We start from the raw sequence: 15,995 nt of genomic DNA, 5'->3' as shown, positions 1-15,995 counted from the left end.
ACTGGTAATTTTGTAGATAATTGGGACAATTATGTAGTTTTTGTTGTTGTTTGTATTTTTATTGCTCGTGTGGAATTTCTCCACATTTCAGGATATATATTGTATTTAGGTTTAGCATAGCCTAGGTTTAGATCATTCCTATTTATCGTTATACATTAGATTTGAATTGTTGTTTTGTTGTAAAAAAACAACAGAAAATGCAATAAATTTTCAATAATTTATTGCATTTTACCCCGGTTCCCAACATAAAAAAATCCTCTGGACGGCCATGCATTATGGCTCAAGGCATGAGCACACAGAAAAAAAAAATTATGTTGGGAACCGGGGTAAAATGCAATAAATTATTGAAAATTTATTGCATTTTCTGTTTTTTTTTTAATTTATGGAAACTGCCCCCTACCCTAGCCCCCGCTGCGTACAGTCATGGTTCAGTGACAAAGCAATGGCCTCGTAACTGTGAGGCCCCAGGATCAAAACCGTGTCGATGTGCTATATTAGTGCCCTTTTGTGGGGCATTAATCCTCATTACTGTCATTAATGACTTAAGGGCATAGGTCCCCTAGTTGATAAGCATAGTAACATACACATGCTTTAGCAGTCACGCAAAACACACATTGGCAAATTATTATTCAATAAAATCTGAGAATGTATAGTATTATCTAGATCTATTATTTTTAAATTATTTTTGAAATAATTCCATGAATTGGGATTTAAAAAAAATATTCCACTTTTATGAGCGACAGTGTATTAGATCATGTTCCTCTCTCTAACAAAGTTAAACAATGTTATTATCAGAATATTCAATGTAAAATTTCTGTGTCAACTCTTCATTCTTTATTATAATGTCACCTTTTTTTTCATTCAAATCATTATCATCATCAGCATCGTCATCATCATCATCATCATCATCCTCTTCTTCTTCATCATCATCATCATCATCATCATCCTCTTCTTCTTCATCATCATCATCATCATCATCATCATCATCATCCTCTTCTTCTTCATCATCATCATCTTCTTCATCATCATCATCATCATCATCATCATCATCATCATCATCCTCTTCTTCTTCATCATCATCATCATCATCATCATCCTCATCTGCATTGTTAATGTCACCATCATCAAAATTTGTATTTTCAATTACCTATCCGTTCTGCTTAATAAATGTGTCAATTTATTTCATGAGTGTTGTCTGGGGCTGTCGTATTATCAAGCAATCTGCTAACAATTACATAATTTTATAATGTTTGAGGAAATTTAGTATTTATTACAGTTTATCATTTCGTTTTTGAAAATAACAATTGTTATATATATATATATATATATATATGTGCTTAATTATGATTAATTTTCAGCAAAATAATTATTGTACTTAATATCATTATTGTTATCCAAAAACTGTGTAATGATGCATGAATGCAGAAGAACATCAAATCAAATCAAATAAAAAATTCCGAAATTCTGATTGACTCAGTATAAAGATATCAGTTACGCAAAAAAATAAACAAAGAAAAAGAATTGTTACTGCTACCATGATACCATGTCACCAAGCGCGTCATTACTGATATAGGGCTAGAGCTATATTGACTAAATTGATAAAATCAAGTAATTTAATTTTGAAATACATAAGGGAATCTGCAATTGATACAAACAATATACGTGATCTGAAATAGTATAGAAATATAAAACGCCTACAAAAAAACCATTTAATTTTGGCCTGGTTAAAGGGGATCGAAAAATACCTCTTCTAATTCTGGTGACGTGTAAATTTAATGTGATGTTACCTTGAACATCGTAATAATAGACTGACTCATTACGATGTTAATTCAATATCAGTGAATAGTGCAGTGTCCCGCGTGACTGTTAGGATATCGATGGAAAAGTGTCTTCATGTAAGGCCATTATTTCAATATCGAAACCATTTCATGTATCAGGCATAAATGTTCATTTCTATTCCGACCTATCTCTATTTCCTTCTTTTCTAAGCGCATAGGGACTTTCTTTGTGTTAGTGATATGCACTATACAAATAACGTTACAAATAATAATATTATTATTATTATTAGGAAGACGGTGCCACTTTATATTTCCTTAGGTGGGTAGATTTGCAGGGTTTTTTTTTATTTGATTTGATTCGGTTTATTGCAATAAAAGAACATGCAGCTGGGAAGCTGAAATTGCTCAATTTACAAAGTCATTGTACAACACAATCAACGATCAAAAATATGAATGACAAAAACATACGACCATAACTCATGCATAATGAAACAAAATGAAACTCAAATTTTACATCAACTTTATCACAAATATTAAACAAATTAAAGGGATAGTTGAGATCTGTTGCAGAGGGCGCTACACAAAATAATTTTTGTGTGAGATAATAAAAAAACTGAGTGTCAAATTTGAAAGAACATACAATTTAAATGACAAAATCATCTTTGTTTGATCAAAATCGGTTCACAGACGGCTGAAATATCCATAAATATAACGATTTCTAATATTTGTGTACCACCTCAAATATTCGATAATTTGAAAAAGCCGTGGAAAAAACGAAATAGCGCCTTTTACGTTGTATTTTAGCCAATGCCAATGATTTAATGATATGTCTTGATAGAGTTATCCTCCCAGAAAATTTAGGTACCATTTTCATTTGAATCCCTTCACGCATGACTGAACATCAAACAATCTTTACAAGACTGCCATATTTCACTTGCGCCAACTTACTGGGTGAAGAATAAAACAGTGCATTGAACAAAGACAGGCAGACAGACACACACACACACACACACACACATACACACACGCACATGCAATCATACACACACACGCACACGCATTCAAACACGTATTGAGATAGCACATTGGATTCATGTGCACTTCATGATGATGATGATGATGATGATGATGGTGATGACGATGATGGTGATGATGATGAAGATTAAGATGATGATAATGATATGATGGTGGTAGTGAATGTGTACTAAAGGGAAAGATTGTCATGGAAATGCCACTTAAACATTCAGCGATATTGATAAAAATCAATGCTTAATCAAAAAAGGGGAAATTATGAAACAATTCGTCCTTGTTTTCACGAAGTGACGGTAGTGAGGAAAATCGTAACGCAAAGTGAATGCAATTTTTTTTCACTACCGTCACTTCGTGAAAACAGCGACGAATTGTTACCGTGTGTGTTGTGTGCGTGTGTGTGGGTGCGTGTGTGTGTGTTTTTGTCTGTCTGGTTGTCTTTGTCTAAAACACTATTTTATTCCTGACCCAGCAACTTGGCGCAAGTGAGATCTGGCAGTCTTGTAAAGATTGTCTGATGTTCAATCATGCATGCAGAGATTCAAATGAAAATGATACCTAAATGTACTGGGAGGATAACTCTATCAAGACATAATTATCATGAAACCCATGATTAAATATTCATACTTCAAACAATACAACTTTTAAAAAGTGGGACATTGTTTCTGACTCACTGTGTATAGCTTATGAGAATTGTTATGACATGATTTTAAATGTGTGTGATAAACATGCCCATAATGTGACCTTTAGCAATTCAAAGAAAAGATCTACACCAAAAAAGCATATGATATCAACAGGTATTGTTAAATCTATTGGGAAGAAGCATAATCTGTATTAAAAATATAGGTCATCAAATTGTAATGAAGAGTATGGAAATGAATACAAGAAATATAGAAACATGTTGTTAACTATTATAGAGAATGCTAAAAGAATGTATTATAGCGATTCCTTTAGCGAAAATAGAAATAATATGAGAAAGACCTGGGGAATTATCGAAGAGTTAATTAGTGGAAATTATAAAAATAAGAAAACAAAGATTCAACAATTAGTTATTTGTGATGAGGGAACGAATGAAGTTGTGTATTCAGATGAGGGCATAGCTAATGAACGTAATAACTATTTTGTTTTTATTGGGTCAATTAACATAAGCAAAGAAGACTCGAACTGTTAATCTTGATTTTGAAAACTCCTTAGCTAGAAGAAAATAAAAATCCTTCTTTTGGAAACCCATAAAAGAAAAGGAAGTTTTTGATAATCTAAATGCAATCGATACTAAGAAATCCCATGGATGCAATAACCTATATTGTTGCACCACTGACGTACATATTCAATTCATCGTTAGAAATGGGAGAGTTTCCAGAAGCATTGAAGACAGCAAAAGTGACTCCTCTATAATACAAAAAGGACCAAAGACCGACCCTGGAAAATACAGGCATACTTCTGTTCTTCCGGTCATTACAAAAGTCTTCGAGAAATTTGCTAATGGTCGTCTAATAAATTTTGTAGGATCTAACAAAATTTTGTATGAACATCAGTACGGTTTTCGCAAGTGATAGAGTACGAAGTTTTCATTGATAAACCTTGTAGATACAATTTTAAAATCAATGGGTAAAGGTATACCAACGCTAGGCATTTTTATAGATTTTAAGAAAGCATTCGATACTATTGATCATGAAATCCTTTTAGGAAAGTTAAATTATTATCGTATATGAGGCATAGTATTACAATGGTTTCAAAGTTACCTTTCAAATCAATCGCAAGTCTTATCCTACAAGGAAATAATATCAAGTAGGATAAGGATAGCATATGGTGTTCCTCAAGATACAGTCCTCGGGTCCACTTTGTTTTTATTATATATTAATGATTTACCATCTTCTGCTAAATATTTTGAATTTAGATTATTTGCTGATGATTCAAATCTATTACTTATTACTTTTGATAAAAGACAGAAAATAGATATGAATGAAGAAAATATCCAATTTTTGGAAGTTCAAAAATGGTGTTTTGTTAACAAGTTGACAATAAACTTGAAGAAAACGAATTCATGTGAAATTAGGGGTGTATTAAAAATCAGTGATACGGTGATAGATAGAGTCAATGTAGCATCTTTCGTAGGAATTCAAATTGATGAAACCTTGATGTAGAAGAAGCAAATTCAGAACATTAATAAGTGTATACGGAGGAAAATGGGACTGCTGTGTAAAATTGTGACACTATGTGCCTAAGCTCATTCTCATGCTCTCGTATAAATCCTTTATCCAGCCGCACATACTTTATGGTATTGAAGTTTGGGGAAGTTGCTATAAAAGTCATTCAAATTGCATACTATTGGCACAGAAAATGGCCATGCGTGTGATAACATTTCCTCCATTTAGAACAAGTTCAAAGGCACTGTTCGTACGTCTACTGGTATTAGATGTGCATAATCTGTTCGGGCATTTATTTATTTATTTATTTTTATTTATTTCTAATATTTTGACAGGGTAGCCCATTCACCAACAAGTAGTGGTCTTCCATGGGGCCCTGAATGAACATATTTACATCGTTTATAACATTTATACAGAACAGTTACAAAAATAATACTCGTTTGCAAAATAAATATAATCATTAACCTAGTAAACAGTAATGTCAATAGGAAAATATTAATTAAGTCGCAATTATGTGAATAAGTCATGTAAATATTACAGAACATGCACGTAGTGTATGTACGGCTGAGCCATTCACAAATTACAACTTTCTTTAAACAATCTCTTAAATGAATTGACAGAGGAAGCCGTTCTCAATGAATTATCTAGCTTATTCCATTCAAATATGGAAGAAACAATTGGGCTACACTTATAACAATCAGTGTGAAATCTAGGCACACGTAAACATCCACCGTCTATTTGCCTTGTATGATGCTCATGTACATCATTAGGATTGATTAAGCCTACCTGAAGGTAAGAAGGTGCTAAGTTATGAACGCATTTATATATCATCATAACGCGACTTAACTCAAACCGCTTGTCTAGTGTCATCCATTTAAGACTTGTGAACAAATCAGCCGACGGTGTGTCATATGTCTTGTTCAATATTATTCTTGCGGCCCTCTTTTGAATTTTTTGCAGCTTAGTTGTATGAGAATGAAATCGGTTCGACCATACAACAGAGCAGTAATCTAATCGTGGCAACACTAGACTGTTATAAAGTAACTTTAAGGATTTTTGAGGCAAAAAACTTTTTGCTCTCTTTATCATGCTAATGTTTTTCTGGGTAAGTTTACTTACGCTTTCGATTTGTTTAGACCATTTCAATTCTTCATCTATCAAAAGTCCTAAGCATTTGGTGAATTGAACTCTTTTGATCAAATTGCCGTTTAATGAAATGGTAAAAGATTCAATTTTCTTGAGATTAGCAGGAGAGCCTATTAACATGACACAATTTTTTTCAGTGTTAAGAACAAGACGATTTTCCTTAATCCATGCCATGACTCTGTTTAACGCAACAGTTAATTTTTCTTCCACAACAGTTGCATCAGTTGCACTGACGGTAAGTGTCGTATCGTCAGCTACATATCTATGATACCTTCAGGAGTACATTCAGGTAGACTATTAACATATATTGAAAATAAAAGGGGACCAAAAATTGAACCTTGTGGCACACCTAATTTGATGGTTGATGGATGCGACTTGGCTCCTTTGAATTGGGTCACTTGTTGTCGATCCCCTAAATATGATTTGAACCAATAAATAGTCCTATTACTACAACCTATACAAGCTAGTTTATGTAGAAGTAGCTCATGGTCAACAGTATCAAAAGCCTTACGAAGATCTATGAAGGCAACTCCAGAAATGTTTTTGTTATCAATATTCAACGACCATTGATTTACAAGTTTTGCAAGGGCAGTAGCTGTTGAATGTTTAGGTCTAAATCCAGACTGATTAGGGTGTAATAATTGATTCACGTCCAAGAATTCACTGAGTTGTTGGTGGACGGCCCTTTCTATAATTTTACTCACGATAGGTAATATTGAAATGGGGCGGTAATTATTCAAAGAAGAAATATCTCCAGATTTGAATATTGGTACTACCCGAGCCTTTTTTCATTCACGTGGAACAACTCCTGTAGACAGGGATTTGTTAATGATATCACAAAGAGACTCTGCGATAACATTCTTCGTCATCTTTAAAAGTTTACAGCTGATGTGATCTTCACCAGTTGCTTTATCTATACTCAGATTATCAATCTGTTTCAATACAAAATCCTCAGTAATCAAATTCAAATTAAATTGCAAATGAGTTGGACCAATATTATTGTCCTCGTCTACTCTCAGGTGAGACTTATTCCTTCGCAGGTCCTTTGTAATCTTAGTAGCATTAGAAATGAAAAAGTCATTAAAAGCTTCAGCAATATTTGCATTGTCTGACACATTAGCACCATCAACATTTATGCTATTGGGAGATATAGGTAATGACTTAGGCACCAGGTTTATCAAACACCTCCACATTTGCTTACTATTGTTATGATTTTGCGAGATCTGATCTGCATTATATTCTCTTTTTCTTTTCCTCATGAGATGAATAACTGTATTCTTTAGATATTTGTAGGTGTCCCAAAGATCATCACTTTTGTTAGCTTTAGCAGCTTTGAGAACTTTATCACGTTCCGTCATAAGCTTAACAATCTCGTCAGATATCCATGGACATGCCTTTTTTCTTATCCGCTTTTTACATACTGGTATGTGCTTGTTGATTATATTATTGAATAGAGTCAACCACATATCCCACGCAACATCAACATTATCTATATCTTTTATGACCTGCCAAGGAGTACTTCTCAATTCATTGTAAAATTTCTCCTCGTCAAGATTTTTAAACGAGCGAAATTCTGCGTATTCAGATTTTTTATGGATCTTTGCACTAAAATCGCGAACCGTATACACCAAATAATGATCACTTATGCTAGTTTCAAATATTCCCCATTCATTGTAAAGTTCCTTGTCTGATACAAATATCAAATCAATTAAAGTAGAAGAGGTATTTGTAACTCTTGTGGCAGTATCAATTAGCTGACTTAGCCCGTACATATTTGTATAAAACATTAACTTTTCAGCATTCAGATCAAGTTGGTGTGGCATACAATCACAATTGAAATCACCTAAAATATTACAGCTCATATCTTCCGAGAGAGCAGAGTCCAAATTTTCGTCTAATTCTTCAAAGAAATCAACGTGAGAATTTGGAGGTCTGTAAAACTCTCCAACCAGGATGGGAGACTTATTTGGATAATGCAATTCAAACCAAAGGCATTCTAAAGTAGATGAAATCAAATCATCCCTTCTTTTATAATTGAACCTCTTGGATATATATACAGCCACACCACCACCATGTCTCGTACGGTCTCTACGTAATAAAATATAATCATCTATATACAATTCAGAATCATCAATCATGGAGTCGCAAAATGTTTCATTTAAACCAATAACATCAAATGATGCATTTCTCAGAAGTAATCTAAGTTCGTCAATCTTAGCAACTAAGCTATGAATATTCAAATGGGCAAATTTTAAGCCCCTGTTTCTAAACGGAGGAACTGAACCACCTTCCAACTGTTTAATGTTACTCTTATTCAGTTCATGAGATTGATCCTGAAGATTATGATGTAGTATGCCAGTATCAGAGACAGAGTTTAACAGCATGTTGCCATGACAAGACGTAGATGCTCGATTTATGGAACAATTTATCTAAAATAATTAGATCATGCTCGATCCTTTCTTCTTTTAAAACGACACTAAAACGTCACATCATATTATTATACAGAATCGTTTCTCATTAAACTTCGTCTCTGAATTCGAATATACATTTTTAATTTATTAATTCTTAAAATACATTAGTATTTGATTATAAACATTACGTACCAGAACCCCATTCGCACTTGCACATACACTTTCACTGCACCCACTTGATCAATATTGCATGTACAATTATATAATTTAAGAGTTTGCCGCTATTCTCTGGAGGCCGCCATCGATTTCAAGCTTACCGCTCATGATGGCGGTCTCCTGCGTTTTCTGTAATTTATCTATTTTCATTGACAAATATTTGTGTTTGTATGCGTCTTATTTAATGTACTTAAAATGTATAATTATGTAAAATGAAGAAATAATTGTTACTTTATGTATATGATTATGTTCTATTTTGAAAACGCAGAAATAGTAACAAACGAACAAACAAACAAACTATTGGAACTCCGTGAATTTCAATTCCAGCCACACTTTTATGTATTTTTAAGGAATCCAATCTAAGGTTTGATATGACATGATCAGGCGCGTAGCCACGGGGGGGGGGGGGGGGGGGGGGGGGGGGGGGGGGGGGGCACGTGCCCCCCCTAAAATTTCCAGGATCGGTTGAAATTTTGTAGACCCCCTTTTTTGACCTCGATCGATTACATGTATGTGCCCCCCCAAACATCAAACTCTGGCTACGCGCCTGGACATGATATGGTTCAACTATGGATATTTTCTTTTTCTTTGTAACTCATGTATGGATATGTATACGACATCAACTGTTAAATTGTTTTTATTTTGTTACCCACTTGAATACATTTGTAACATTGTTTTATGTGGTTAATAAATTCAAATTCATAAGAAATTCATAAGAATAGATTTGTTTCATTCAGGGATCATATACAAACATATTTGCAATGATCATATTTAGGGTAGATGTGTGATTGAAAATAGAATTTGTTTAAGTTTTTTTTAATTTAGTGTAGGGCAAATGGGAGGAGACCTCGCAAGATTCTTCATAGAGTTGCCTAGTTGTGCATGTAGTGATTGATCGCACCTTTAAAAATTCAAAACTTCCTATTTGTAATCAAACCTCAACTGACCTATCACTTTCATTTTTCTGCCGGTATCCAAATCAACCAAATATCAGGGTGGGCTTCCCATGTAATATTTTCCAATAATTAATAGACAGCACGTACGTTGCTCATAACTCAGTCACATCAGCGAAACGACTCCATACTGACCCCAAAACGACAAATTGTTGGCCATTTCAAAAAAGGTCCCAATTCGACCAGTCCGCCTTACTTCTTAAAGATAAACTTGAGTTCTAGTAAAATAAGAAAATGAATTCTCACGGAATAAAACAAAACTTACACTGAATGTTCAAGATTACAAATAAATATTATGTGCCAAACAATTTTGGAAGAAAATGTATACTGGCTGAGTTATGAGCATAGAAAGATAAGAAAATCAAAGAATAGTAGTCCCGACACCATTTGTGTAGTCCCATATACATCTTTCAGTGTACAGTGCTTGTTACTTTACCAAGAATGGGCCAAATTTATTATGATTTTGATGACTCCAGAACCTTGCAGTGCACACCAATACTTACATGCTACATGATCAACTTCTTCTGATCCATTCCACACCTTTTCTTTCACAATGCAATCGCATTACCAGAACTCACCTTTATCTTTAAGTTTACAAAAACAATACAACAAACGTAAAATTTAAAAGGTGTATGAATAATTCAGATGTTAACTGCAACATGCCGGGCATATTAATAAATAGTGGAATATACTGCAGAGGCTATCACTTGAAGGAAAGATAGAAGGAAACCGGAAGGAAACTAGGAAGAGGTGTGCAACAAATCGCATGTTATGGCAATGAAGCAACGGACAGCTAAGACCTTTGCTGCTACTTTCTACTATACTACTACTACTACTACTACTACTACTACTACTACTACATGTACTTCTACTACTACTACTACTACTACTACTACTACTACTACTACTAGTAGTAGGCTACTACTACTACTACTACTACTACTACTACTACTACTACTACTACTATTACTACTACTACTACACTGTGGAAAGGTTGGGCAACATTTTCCCAACACTTTGCCCAACGGTGTGCCAATAGTCAACCCAGCCATCTATTGGGAAATATTTTGCCCAGTGGAATTGGTTTGTACCCTACTTCACACGTGCATAATTATTGTTTCGTATTTTGATCAAAATTTGGGCAAAGAAATGACCCTTCAACTGCCCGACTACGGTAGCCAATTTGTTGGGGAAATCTTGACCAGCTGTTGGGCAAAATAAGAAAATATTGCCCAACCTTTTCACAATGTACTACTACATGTACTTCTACTACTTCTACTACTACTACTACTACTACTACTACTACTACTACTACTACTACTACTACTACTACTACTACTACTACTACTACTACTACTACTACTTTTCTTGCAATAAACGGAAACGAATGAATGAATGAAAAAGAAATCGAATCCTTTTTTTTTTTAACCGCTAGTTGACTTTGAATTATCGTACCGGAAATACAAACGCAGTAAGGGAAATACGTGTTTAAAATGAATTCTATTTCTTAGGCTGATATCTATTACATTTTTGTATTTCTGGTAGGGACACAGCAATAGAAGGGTGGTGAGACATGAGGAGGTACACACAGATAAGGGGAAAGAATTAAAACACATAAGAGCTGCAGTGATCATTGTAAGATAAAAGCTTTAAAAAATAATATATATATTTGTAAGTTTCTTAACGAATGACAATATCATCGAAGAATAGATATCAAATTACCATGATATAATATACTCACTGTTTCTATTGAAAAAGAGAAACATTGAAGCTGAGTAGCTAAACCGGTTTCACGCACTAGCTTAATTAGTCCAAACTGTTAACTGAACTCGATTGTCCTTTCGCGGTCTGGTTTGCGGATATAAATCTAAAAGCGTTATCAGAGCGTATAGAGATAAATATTTAACGGCGAATACGTGCAAATGCCATGACAGTAGTCCCTTGATTGTTCTGGGGCTGGGGCGGGAGGTAGGTGGGGGGGGGGGGGGGTGCTTGGAAGGTGGAAGAGTGCTTGAATCGTGAGCAAATTTTGAACAAATATTAAGATCTATTAAGGAATAGGAAAAATGATTAGCCTATATGCCTATGATGCGTGGGGGAGAGGGAGGGGGGGGGGGCTTGAGGCTACACCCCCTCGAGAATTTAGAAAATACTGATACTCTGGCAGCGAGGTTCCCAATTAAACTAATTCCTATTGAAGCAGTGAGGTGCCCAAATATTTTTTTTTTTTAAGTCTTATCTCGTGTATTGAGGGGCGGCAGAACATCTTTCAAAGTAAGGGCCGGGGCACTAACACAAAATGGCAATTTTAAGAGAAAGACGGGGAAAAAGAGTCATCTTAAAAACGGTAATCTCCAAGCAAAACAAATCAAATGTTATGACCTTAGTATATACCCTGACCTTATTATTAATTCACATACATTATCAAGCATCATCTTCGAGATTTTATTGCTTCTCTCTTTCGGTGACCCAGGATACTGCTTCTGGCTTTTTAAATTTTATTCTGCATCATATTTTGCACTTACATGTGATGTTCTGAATATTTGAAAGCGAGCAGAAATTTGAGATCTGTGAGGGTGAGGTCACATAATTGCGCCCGATCAGATCTACTAGAGAAAATATATAATCTTGACGGGGTTTAAAAACAATCTCATACAGAAATTATGAATCAGGAGCGAACTGTGGGGGTAAATTCGAGAAAAAGAGGTGTTTTCAGTCATGCAGGGACACATGCAGGGGAGGTACGATAAATCTGTTGTTTCGGGGAAGAGGAGAGGTGACAAAATATCTTACCATGCCATCGATTGTAACAATTCCTCTTTTTATTTAACATGATGTACAATTGATAATGTCATGTGCAAGTTAAACACTCAGCCATTCTGTGAAGTTTAAAAGCGCAAGGATAATAATTCATAGATTAGAACAGGCACGCCGGAAGCAGTTGGGGATTGGGGAGCAAACATTCCAGGGGGCTCACCTTTCAGGGGCAGTGGCGTAATGAGCTAAAACGTTTTGGCAGAAGAAAAATCGATCTGCATCACCACCACTCCTATATGCGACATGCAGGCCCCGCGGATCGTTTTTCAAAGTGGAGTATTAACGATCAGATAGAGTGTAGTAAGCGAAGCGAGAAGAGCGTAAATTGGCGTGGGGTCCAGGGGCAGAGCCCCAGGAAGCTCAGGGGTTTTAGGCAATTAATTACGGTCAGATGAGCATAGTTTGATACCCTTTTTGTAACACTGGCAGGTCACTAATTGACGGGGTCCAGGGGGCTGGGCCGCTGAAGCTCAGGAGTTTTAGGCATTTAGTTACGGTCAGGTGAGCATCCAGGGGCCCGCCTAAGGGCCTGTGGTCCTAGGGGGGGGGGGGGGGGGGGTGGGGGAGCCCCCGTAAGCTCAGGGGTTTTAGGCATTATTACGGTCATTTGAGCATAACTTGATACCTCACTAGTAATTTGTGACACTGGCAGTTCATTCATTCTTTCTTTCTCTTTTTCTTTCTTTTTCTCTTTACCATACTTTCAAAAAAGTTAGGGAGGGGGGCTCGAGCCCCGAGCCCCGCCGTTCTGCAAGCCCTGACATGAAGGCTTCTTAATAAGAATATTTTTGCCAGCCTGTATTGAGAAAAAAATCCCGGAAAATCCCGTCATTTCAGCAATATTTGATAATCACTGGTATCGAATTAGAAATAAACCACATTTGAATTGTATTGGGGGCAGGGGCGAATCCAGCCGGCGGCAGAGAAGGGGGCCAAAGAGGGGGCCCAATTCGTGAGAAAATATTTAGCGGCGAAAAAGCTAGTTCAAGTTAACTGCTAAAATAGTTTTAAATAGTAATTGATTTGGTCATTACAAGGTTAAAAAACCTTTGATTTCTTGTGAATTGACTTGCTGACCTTTGACCTTTCTTTAGCCAAAATAACTTAAATTTGTCTCACTAGGCCTAAAATTGTATTGCCCTTTGCGACCGACCCCAAAATCTTGAAATCTACAGTTGGCTTTTTAATTTTTTTTTTTTTTTTACTGTTTTTTAGAGAAAAAAAATATTAAGGCAGTCAAAACTTCAAAATATCAGCCCAAAGAGGGGGAGAAAAAAAAAAGATTAACAAAAAAGTTTAAAAAAGATTTCTAACCGACCAACCCATGTTTTGGCACTTAACGGGCAATACAACATCTTTTTTGTTAAGGCCCTATGGTGATGCACACAATTAATCATTAGTTGACGTCACCATAGTTCATGGCTCCAATCATACCTCATACTTGTAATTTCAGAAACTGACCTCTATTATCTTTGACCTTTGACCCCGCCCCCCCCCCCACTCAGTGTTATTTAGGGTACGCATATGCTCGTTCCCTCTTTTTGAAAGCACCCCCTATCTGTGGACTGCAAACATTTCCGAACCCCCCTTTCGCGGGCTTTTTGCGGGCTTTTCCTGCCTTGGAGACCCCCCTAAATCATGAAAAATGCTCAATGTACCCCCCTAAATTCTGAATAATTTCTCAGGAGTCCAAAGAGACGAGAGAAAAAAAAAGAAAAAACACCCCCTTTTTAAAGAAATCTCCGGGTGAAAAGTTAATAAACCCCTTTTTTTTTACAATTCTCGGGCTGGACTTTGTCGCACGAAAAGTACCCCTTTACCTGACATTCTGGTAACACGCATGGGGTCATTTCGACCCCGGAGTGGGGGGCCGGGCCTTTGACCTACTCGTCCCAAAATCTAATTCGATTGTCTTCCTATGGTGATACATCCGTCACCAGATTTGAAACTCAAAGCTCAAATGGTTCTTGAGATATCGCGATAACGAGTCTAATATCTCTACTTTTTATAAATTGACTGATATGACCTTTGACCTACTTACTTCAAAATCTAATCAGATTGTCTTCCTATGAGGATACATACTTTCAAGAGGTTTGAATTTCATATCTCAAGTCGTTCTTGAAATATCATGTTAATGAGAAAGCGGGGAGGGGGGGGGGGGGGCGGGGGTACGGACAGATACAAACAAAAAATTGTTGGTCAGAGGCACAAGAAGTTGGATATTTATGAAATGTGTATCCCAACACACAATAATTAGAGAAAACAAAAGTAACACTAAATTTTGGAACAAATTAAAATTATTATTTTCTTCCACTTCTCAAAATATTTCGAGATATACATACATTGATGCCAAATATAGTTGCTCACAATCTGACCTACATGTACGACAATTAATCATGGTGAGGTAGCAAAATACCTCAACAAGGAAATTTCCTCTTTTCATAGATGAGAAGTTGAAGAAACAGAGCTCCCTCTATAAAATGAAATGAAAGTGAAAATTATCTACTTATCAGGTGCATTTTATGAATAGCAATTGTGAGTGTCACATTGACATCCTTTATTTAAAAAAAAAAATCATGAATGGTTTGTATTTACAAAAATGATATGGATAAACTGGATTGCTTTGAGAAAAACCAAACACTAGATGCTTTGTTAGAGAAGATCTTCCAACAAAAACACTATTTCGCCCCTTATTAGAACTCAACCTTCTCTTAAAGCTTATCTGCCGTAGTTTACAGGAGGGATTAGACCGCTCTGCAAGGTCACTGGACAGGTGGTTATCTCATCAACTCAGCTCTCAGTTAACATAAGAAAGAGAGGATCATGGGGGACCAATGGTCACCGATTAGGCATCGTTTGTTATATAGAGGGAGCAAGTAGCTACCAGTAGTGCAGTGGGCCTTTAAAATTATAGGGGAGAAGCATGACTCAACAAGAGTTGAAAAAGTAAAGTAAGACAAATGACAATTTTACGATGTGGATTGTCGACAGATGTTTATCATTTTTTTGCACATTTTACGTACTCAATACTCCATTTTCAATGATGTACATGAACACAGACATCTAGAATTGTGATTATCTTGCTATTTATTGACTAGAATCAAAGATATTCCTAAATGGATTGGGAATGGGGGGGGGGGGGGTTGATTCTGTACATGGCCTTTGAAAAAACGGCTCCAGAATTTACTACTGGTATATAACATTACATTCATGTACTTACATAAGACCTCTACCATGAATGCCTCACAATACTATTTGTTAATTTTATAGTTTCGTTATTATTTGTCATCGTTACATATTCGCTATCTTGCAAATTATATCATATTTAATTATATTAAAAAAAAAAAAATCAAAGTGTTCCTTTTACATATATTTGTGATCGCACAATATAATTGTATACTTTGCCGTCTGTTTAATTCAAGAAAAAAAAATCAAATACAAAAAAAAAAATAAGGTGACATTAGAAAATTCCATATTGCAACAAATACAAAAGAATCC

Source organism: Strongylocentrotus purpuratus, unplaced genomic scaffold, assembly GCF_000002235.5.
Source record: "Strongylocentrotus purpuratus isolate Spur 01 unplaced genomic scaffold, Spur_5.0 spur5_scaffold_3, whole genome shotgun sequence".
Lineage (NCBI taxonomy): Eukaryota > Metazoa > Echinodermata > Echinoidea > Camarodonta > Strongylocentrotidae > Strongylocentrotus > Strongylocentrotus purpuratus.
The sequence above is the reverse complement of the archived record's forward strand: the minus strand, read 5'-3'. Positions refer to the sequence as shown.